Source organism: Eptatretus burgeri, chromosome 17 (genome assembly GCF_056783735.1).
Source record: "Eptatretus burgeri isolate ZD-2024b chromosome 17, Ebu_testis_v1, whole genome shotgun sequence".
NCBI classification, from domain to species: Eukaryota; Metazoa; Chordata; class Myxini; order Myxiniformes; family Myxinidae; genus Eptatretus; species Eptatretus burgeri.
In genome coordinates, this window is record NC_140977.1 from 54,605,617 (window position 1) to 54,614,024 (window position 8,408).

Genomic DNA, 8,408 nt, shown 5'->3' on the forward strand with positions numbered 1-8,408 from the left:
GCGCGGTGAGTCAAAGGCCAAACCAATGCCTTGCTCTACCTCTATCTTCCTTTCTTTCTATCTACACTTCCTCAGTATGATTCTGCTGGTGCCATGTCCTGTGTGTAGCTGTCGAAGAAAGGATTGTAGAAGGGGAGCAAGTGCTAGGGGTTAGAATCTTTTACTTTGTGCCTTTTCTTGATTTCTTGGTTGTATTGGTAAATGAATGTGCTTGGTGAAATGTTAACTATTTCCAACCTTCTTGCTTCATCCTTTCCTCCATTGGCTTGACTTATCATGTAAAACTAGATAGACAGGAAGTTCTGCCCCATTGATTGGCTTCGCAATTAGCCAATGCGTACTTACCGTTCCGCTCGGCCTTACGTAATAAATAGAGGGTGCGCACTGAGGGTGTGGAACTCAAATGACATTGCCAAATCATCGGAGAAGGTAATGTGTTTTAGAGTGAGGATCCTGCCCAGTTTGGTGCTCTAAAACACATCAATCAGCATCTGTAGTTGTTTGACAACCAGACGTGCGGGGTGGCGGCCTGCAAGGCTGGAGGTAGGGAAGAGTCGGAGAAGTCCCCTCTCATGATGAACCCTGAACCCTAGTTACGTAAGAATATTCTCTTTGTTTATTTTGATTCTGGAATTCATGGTATCTGGTTAGCACGTCAGTACTTGAGTTACCACTAACAAAATGTGTACAGTGATTTTTCAGTGAAGATTAACTGTATTGTTGATTTCATGTGCATTGTACATTTAGTACCAAAGACAATTGGCAAATTCGTAACAGAGACCTTTACCTGTACATTCAGCAACTTGTCCCCTGCAACGCTCAACTTTTGGAAAGCTTGATCAAAGAAGAAGAAATTGAGAATGAAGAAGAATATTACTTGACAGTTTAAAAATTGTCCTTCGGCCACTAAAATGTGTTTCCCTGTTTTCAGTACCTTTGATGCAATATTAGTGTTTAAAATGGTGATTGATTTAACCATTGCCTTCATGCGATTTGTTGGTTTAGAATTGGTTTCATTCATTAATAAAAGGAGAGGTGTCCATCCGTCACATGAAGAACAAGAAGCACGACCTCAAGCTTGTAGTGGTTCCTGCTGCTGTTGGATAATAAAAATGGTACCGTTGGAAAGCTAACTTGCATCCGTTTAAGACAAAGTCTTCGATATCCTCCACCATAGTAAATGAGGATTAACAAACTTATATTCCCTAAGCGTGTGCAATATGTATGTGAAGTTTCCCCTTGATCTGTCCAGCCATTCTGGAGAAGAAGATTTAAAAAATTTATTAATTTTAAATCCAAGATGGCTGACGAACCATGTGACCTATGACATCATAAATTTACATTCTGCCTCCAATCCTCCAATGGAATACGTGTATGAAGTTTCGTGTTTATCGGATGAGGTGTGTTTTTCTATCCAAGATGGCCGCCAAACCATGTGACTTGTGACATCATAATTTTTACTATGTATGCAGACATGATGGATGATGATAGTTGCAAATTTTTGCTTCGTTAGATTATGTGATTCCAGAGAAAAGATTATTTAATATTTTTCTTGAATCCAACATGGCTGCCAAACCATGTGACCGATCAATTAGAAAATATCAAAAGGCGCCAGTTCACCACTTGCTTGATATGTGTACCAAATTTCGTAAATATATCTTGAGGGGATTTGTAGTTAAGCTCCGGAAACGAAATGTGACGGACGGACGGAACCCATTTCTATATCCCCCGCCAACTTTGTTGGTTGGCGGGGGATAATAATCAATTTACTTTTAACAAAAATTTGTCAGTTTAATCATATCATAAACACGACTGTTTTTGTTTTTTTTCTTCAAAAAAAGAAGTAAAAACACTTAATTAAGGTCGTGTCGAAGTCGCTGCATTTTTCATTTTTTTTGCCTCTGTTTTTTTAGAAGGCGGTAAACTTCTGATTTTTCTTCCCTTTAAATATTTACTTTACTTAAATTGAATTATATACTTAAACACTTGAGAAGACAAATCAACTTTTTGGCACTTTCAAAATCCATCCGTTAATCAGTACTTGGAAAAAATATTGTTACGAATTTGGAAGCCTTGTGCACACAGACGGACAGCAGTCCCCAAGTTCAGTTATCTCGATAAGTATGTGTTTATAGTTAGGGTCCCCTACCTGTGTCTAACGGGAATTACATGTGTGCGCTGCGAAGTTTCTTTTACAACAAATCTCCTTCACTTCACTTCGCACACCGACGCCATTGCCCACGTGTGTCGATCACGTACGTGGGCGGAGATTTTCATCGCCTCAGCTCCGACTCCACCCCTTGTCCAATCATGCACAGAGGGCGACATTCCCACGACACCCCGGCCAATGAGGGTTGAGATGGCCACAGAGGGCGACTTTCCCACGACACCTCGGCCAATGAGGGTGGATATCGCCTCAGATGGCGATTTTCTCACCCCGGACAAGAAAGATATAAAGGAACGCCAGGCTGGGGAGGTTGGTCGTCTTGGGGGTCGCGGGTCTTGGTATGGTGCTGGCTAGTTCGTCTGGTCCTGGGTCATAGTCGTCTCTGATCTTCTACTTGGTCTTGGTTGATTAGTGCATGGCCGGTTGGAGAGCGCAGTCCCTAGTGCTTGGCACTGCGTGAAAGCTGTGGGTTCGAGTCCCGCCACGCGACCAGATCGGCGTGCACCGCACGAAGCGGACAGGTGCAAGCCAGACCCTGGCCTTCGGCTCGCCTTTCCTTCCGAGCTGGAGGCCTCAATAAAGGCCGGCCGGCTCAGTTCGTGTGTGTGTGTGTGTGTGTGTGTGTGTGTGTGTGTGTGTGTGTGTGTGTGTGTGTGTGTGTGTGTGTGTGTGTGTGTGTGTGTGTGTGTGGTGCCAGTCCGTTAAGTAGAATTGTTTAATTGCCTTGTACATACCTGCATTGCTTTTAGCCTAGCATGGTGCGTGTTGCGAATTGGTTGGGCCGTTCGTGCCGTGGATTGTTTATTTGGTCCGGAGCGGCTTTGGAAACTTCCGCTTGGTTACGCTGGATCCGAGTCGGTGATTGCGACTCGATTCGGACAAAGTCGGTCGAGGGTGTGGTTTTCCCCGGTAGTTGGACGGCGTGAGTACTTAGGTAAATTGGAACTCGACAAATGGACTCTACCTCACGCCGTCGAAATATTGGCGACCACTGTCCTCTTAGCGACCCGTGACCTTTCAGAGTTGTCCGAGAGTCACGACCTAAATTTCGGGTGTTCGGTGGGAGACGACTCCACTGCTCCACCTTGTGGAACCTTGTTTATCGCCACCGAACCCCGGCCCACAACAATATTACGACATTTTACGTCATCTCGACCAAACAAATTTGCCGCTTGTCCACCCCCATCCATGTCCTTGCTTCTCAAGACTGCGCAGGGGTAAGGTGTTCGATTAACTCATTTATTTTGGTGTTTCGCTTCATTTTACATCCTCATTGACATTCACAGACAAGCATGCAAGATGTTAGTGAAGTACAACGTATGCTGTCCTTTGATTAAATCCATAAGTGAAGCGACTGGTAAACGCGGCTGGTATCCTTACTATAATTCACGGACCGGTGTTTGTGTTTTGTGAGTTTGTTTGTTTGTGCGTTTGTTTGTGAGTTTGTTTGTGAGTTTGTTTGTAGTGCTACTTCTACAGTTCTGGCCTAATTACATCCAGACTTGCTACAGAGGATCAGCGTGACCCCGATTAATGTATAGGGGTGTTTTTATCTTTGCCGGTGGTCTTGGGGGAGGTGAGTGCGGAATGACATAAATTCTCTCTGTAAATGTGTATCGTGTAGCGCTGCCTAGAGGTGTGGGAGGGTATTACAAGTCCTCACCATTTACAGTTCAGTATTCCTGTCCCCAAGTTTTCCAGCACAGTGAGGTGTTTTGAATTATAATCAGTAGGTATGTTTTTGATTCATGCACGTAACCCGGGTTATTTGTTTATCCCATACAGAGCTGAAGATGTACGTCAGAAGAACGTGTTGCGTGCTTGGAACAAGATCTCCCATCGGGTGTACTCTGTTAATATTCCACACAACACCCTGATGATGTCTGCGCTTGCTGCACATATGGGTCGAATGGCATCTCTTGCATCCAAGTTCCTTGCACGTGAATTGTTCGGCACGCACTCATCATCCGTGGAGCAACACTCAGCCTCTCAAACCAGTTTAATGAAATGGTCATATCGAACAAGCAAAACTGTAAATACAGGTAAATCACCTTGAGTTTGGCACCAGGTAAAGTTTGAACACGTTCTTATCTGAAAGGTAGTGGTTGTGGTTATGTTTTTAAAAGGTGTTTCACTTCGTAAAGACAAAGTTGTGGAATCTAATCACCACTGAGTGTACTTTAAACACTTTTCTCAGATTTTTTTACAATTCCATGGTAGATGCCAATGCAAAAGATATCCATCACAAGCACAGTTTGTGGGCTGTGTATAAATACCTTTATTTTTGCACTATTTAAACCTGAAATTTAAATTTAGCAAATATACTTTTTTTGTTGTTTTTTTGCATTCAAAGTTGGGGCAAGTTTGTGCATAAATTTTTGGTTGTTGCTGTTTATTGACCACACTTGATCAAACACTAATCCTTTTGACCATAAGACTTAACAAATGAAGGCATCTGTATCGTCGAGCTCCGTGAAAATCAAAAGCTCAATGTGGTCACAATGTCAGTGCCATGCGGCTACCTAATGTCAATGAGGGGGGGGGGTCACTCAAGGGTCTTTAAGAAAAGGCTGTGGTTGATTTGAAAAAAAATTCATTCCTCCTGTTCTTTCTTCCACTGGATTGTGTTGTGTCGAACGTGCTGGGCTCGTTCCTCCGTTTATGCACAAACAACATAAAATGTATGATGGCACAACATCGAACACGGTTTAAAGTTACCCCAGAATGTGTTCAGTGTTGTACCAAAAACATTCAAACTTATGCTGTCATAAAATGATCAAGTACAGGAAAAGTTAGTGTTGTATAACCCCAAGAACTCCTGGGTTGTATAACCCAGGAGATTGGGACCATACTCCGTACAGAGCATTGGTGCTGCTTAAGCAGTCTCCTTGGCTATTGGACATAATCCTGTCCAATAGGATACCAGAAAGCTGGCACTCATTTTGCCGACCTCGGAAGGATGACTGGCCGAGTTAACCCCACCTGGTATTAATTCAACAGCTGAGTGGGATTTCAACTCCGGATCTTGGGATCCAAAGCCCACCCACCCTCACCATTAAGCCAACACCAAGCATATGAAAAGTAGAGTAAAAATTAAAGTATGAAATTAACGTTTCAATAATATTATGAGTATACGTAACAGGAGTATGTTTCTGAACATTTTATTTGTTGTGGAATCCTTTTGAGTCTGACTAAGGTGGCCATTTTTAATAACAGATAACGAACCACCTGTTAATCGCTTGCTTCACTTGCCAAGCAGCTATGCGAGCAGATTGCAAAGCAGTTGATACAGAACGACTGGCTTGGAAAGCGACAGCAAGCTTCTTACTAACGGAACATACTCCTTGAAATTTGGGTGGAGTCAGGCAAGCTGTCCAAACAATGGATGGAACGGAATGTTGCACACACACAGACAGACAGACGGACAGACGACCAAGCGTGTTGCGGTTTTGGAAAGTTCCACTCACCACATAAAAGGATCCCTGGTTTAGATATTTCTATAGCAATTCTGTTTAGTTAGGTTACCCATCCCCTCGTATCAGTGGACAGGGAAATGCGTTGTGATTGTAGTTAGAACCATCCCCATTGTTCTCTTCCTCATCCTCTCACCCTCATGCTTCATTTCATCCGCAGCCTGATGGAGTACTGCTCCCCCTTCTGGGCTGGTGCTCCCACCTCTCACCTTTCTCAGCTTCACGCTGTGGAAACCAAAACATTTAGGATCATTGGCATCTCCCGCGATGAGACTGATTCTTTGCGTCTCTCACTCTCTCACCACAAGCAGGTCGGTGGTCATTCTGGCTTTGACTGTCTCCTCTCCGGCCTCCCCCCCTGCTCTGTCTGAGATTTGTCCCCACCATATTTCCGCATGGCACTCGAGGTCCGCCAGCAACCCCCTTCTGGTAAAACTACAAATATCAAGAATCACTGCTCACCTTCACCCTTTCATTCCTCTTTTTCCCCACCTTTGGAACTCCCACACTCTCTTCAATCTGACTTTTCCCTCCAGACCTTCATAACATCTGTTCACCACCATCACTTATCTTCCCCCATCCAAAACCATGATCCTTTCTACCCCCGCTAATCCACCACAAACACACCTCCTTCAAATTCTCTGCTTTCCTTCCTGAAAGTACCTGTAGTGTCCATCTTGTTTACCCCGTCTACCCTGCCCCATCCCTCTCCCTTCCACAGATATCCTCATGTCTCTGTTACACCTGCTACACTAGTTGTACGTTCTGTGTGTTCGCTCTCATGTGAGCCGCAACAGTGCATACCAAAAATAATCATAAGAAGAAAACACATTCTCAAAACGCTTCACTTCACCAGTGCTTCGACCAAATAATCGCCATTCCAGCACTGCAATCATTGCTGTCCCAGCATCTCAGTCATTGCGATATCAGAGAGGCCACAGCCCTGTCACCACACTTTGGACACAAATTTGAGTAGCTGGGTCACAGAGCGCCGCAGCGAGTCGGTGTGAGAGAGACGTATAGTTCAACAGTTCAACAGTTTGTGCAGTCTGTCCAGTTCAACAGCCAAGCGAGCGCCGACCGAGCACAAAGGAGTGCCAGGCAGCACGAGAAAGTGCCAGGCGAGCGCTGAGGAGTGTCAGCAGAAGAACGGTGGCTAAGCCGGCAGAACTGATTCTCTTACACATCTTCACATACACACCACATACCCTTGCATCCCCCAACATTCCTGGTGTTTGCTTAATGGTTAGGGTGGTGGGTTTGGGATCCCAGGATCCTGAATTCAAATCTCCCTTTCTGTTGAATTAATACCAGGTGGGGTTGACTCTGCCCGTCATCCTTCCGAGGTCGGCCAAATGAGCGCCAGCTTTCTGATATCCTGTGTCGGAGTGGTGACCCGTCCAGGATTGTGCCTAATAGCCTGGGAGACTGCTTACGCAGCACCAACGCTCTGCACAGAGTATGGTCCCAAAAGATGAATGGATCCCCCAATGCATACACCAGCTCAACATGATACCACATGACACCACACCTCGCATCCACAATTCTCTACTCACCTGCATCTTGTACCCTGTTCATAATGTGTGAGCTGTCCGGCTCCTGCACTGATGAGGCCGGGGTCGAAAATCTTACCTCGCAGACTTATCTTCCCTCCGTCTATCACCCTTTATGATCTAACTTCCTGGAATGGATGTGGCGCCTGTCTGCATTTCATGTTAAGGCTGATTGTTTGTATAAGGGGCTTGTGTGATTAAGGGTAAAGTTCTTTGTTTTTGTGAACTGCATTGCTGAAGATACGTGCCTTTTGTTGCTACAAGATTTAATATCTCCAACCTGCCCTCGCACGTCTGTTTCTTCCATTGGTTAGACGTAATATATAATTAGTCGACTGGAGATTGGACCCCAATCTCTCTCTCTCTATCGAGTGCAGCCTGTGGCTGCTGATTGCATCATTGGTTGGGACGCGGCTATGCCGCTGATGCAGTGTCCCCCTTACCAGTACACTGGTGCTCATTTTGCTGACCTCGGAAGGATTACAGGCTGAGTCAACCTCCTGGTGTATTTTAATTCAGCGGCCAACGGGGGAGCCTGGTGTTGGCGCAGTGGTTAGGGCAGCGGCTTGGGATCCAAAAGGTCCTGAGTTCAAGCCCCGTTGGGCCACTGAATTAATACACCAGGGGGTTGACTCAGCCTGTCATCCTTCCGAGGTCGGCAAAGTGAGTACCAGTGTACTGGGCCGGTGTATACCCCGGTTAAAATAGGTGTACCATATCCCTGCGTCGTAAGAGGCGACCAGGGTTGCGTCAGGAAGGGCATCCGGCGTAAAACATGTGCCAAATCACTATGCGGATCATACGGATGATCCGCTGTGGCGACCCCCAACGGGAGCAGCTGAAAGAAGAAGAAGGCCAACGGGACTTGAACTCAGTACCCTGGGATCCCAAGCCACCACCCAAACCACTAAGCCAACACCAGGCTTGGACCCCAATGATTCGGTGCACGAGATGGTCGTCAATGCTTCTGCTGATGGTAAATTGCTCAGCAGTCTGTAACCTTCATTAATTGATCGGAAGCGTCGAGGGCACAAGCCTTATTGGGACGGGGATGACTAAATCACTGGAAAGGTAATGCGAGATTTGGGCGCTGGACCCTGCCAAGAGTTATCCGTGGTCCATAGACCTCAGGGTCAAAGGTAGGAAAGTAGGTCGGAATAACCTCGTGATCCACGTGACCCCCCCCCCCCATCCTCAGATCCGTCACAGTTTTAT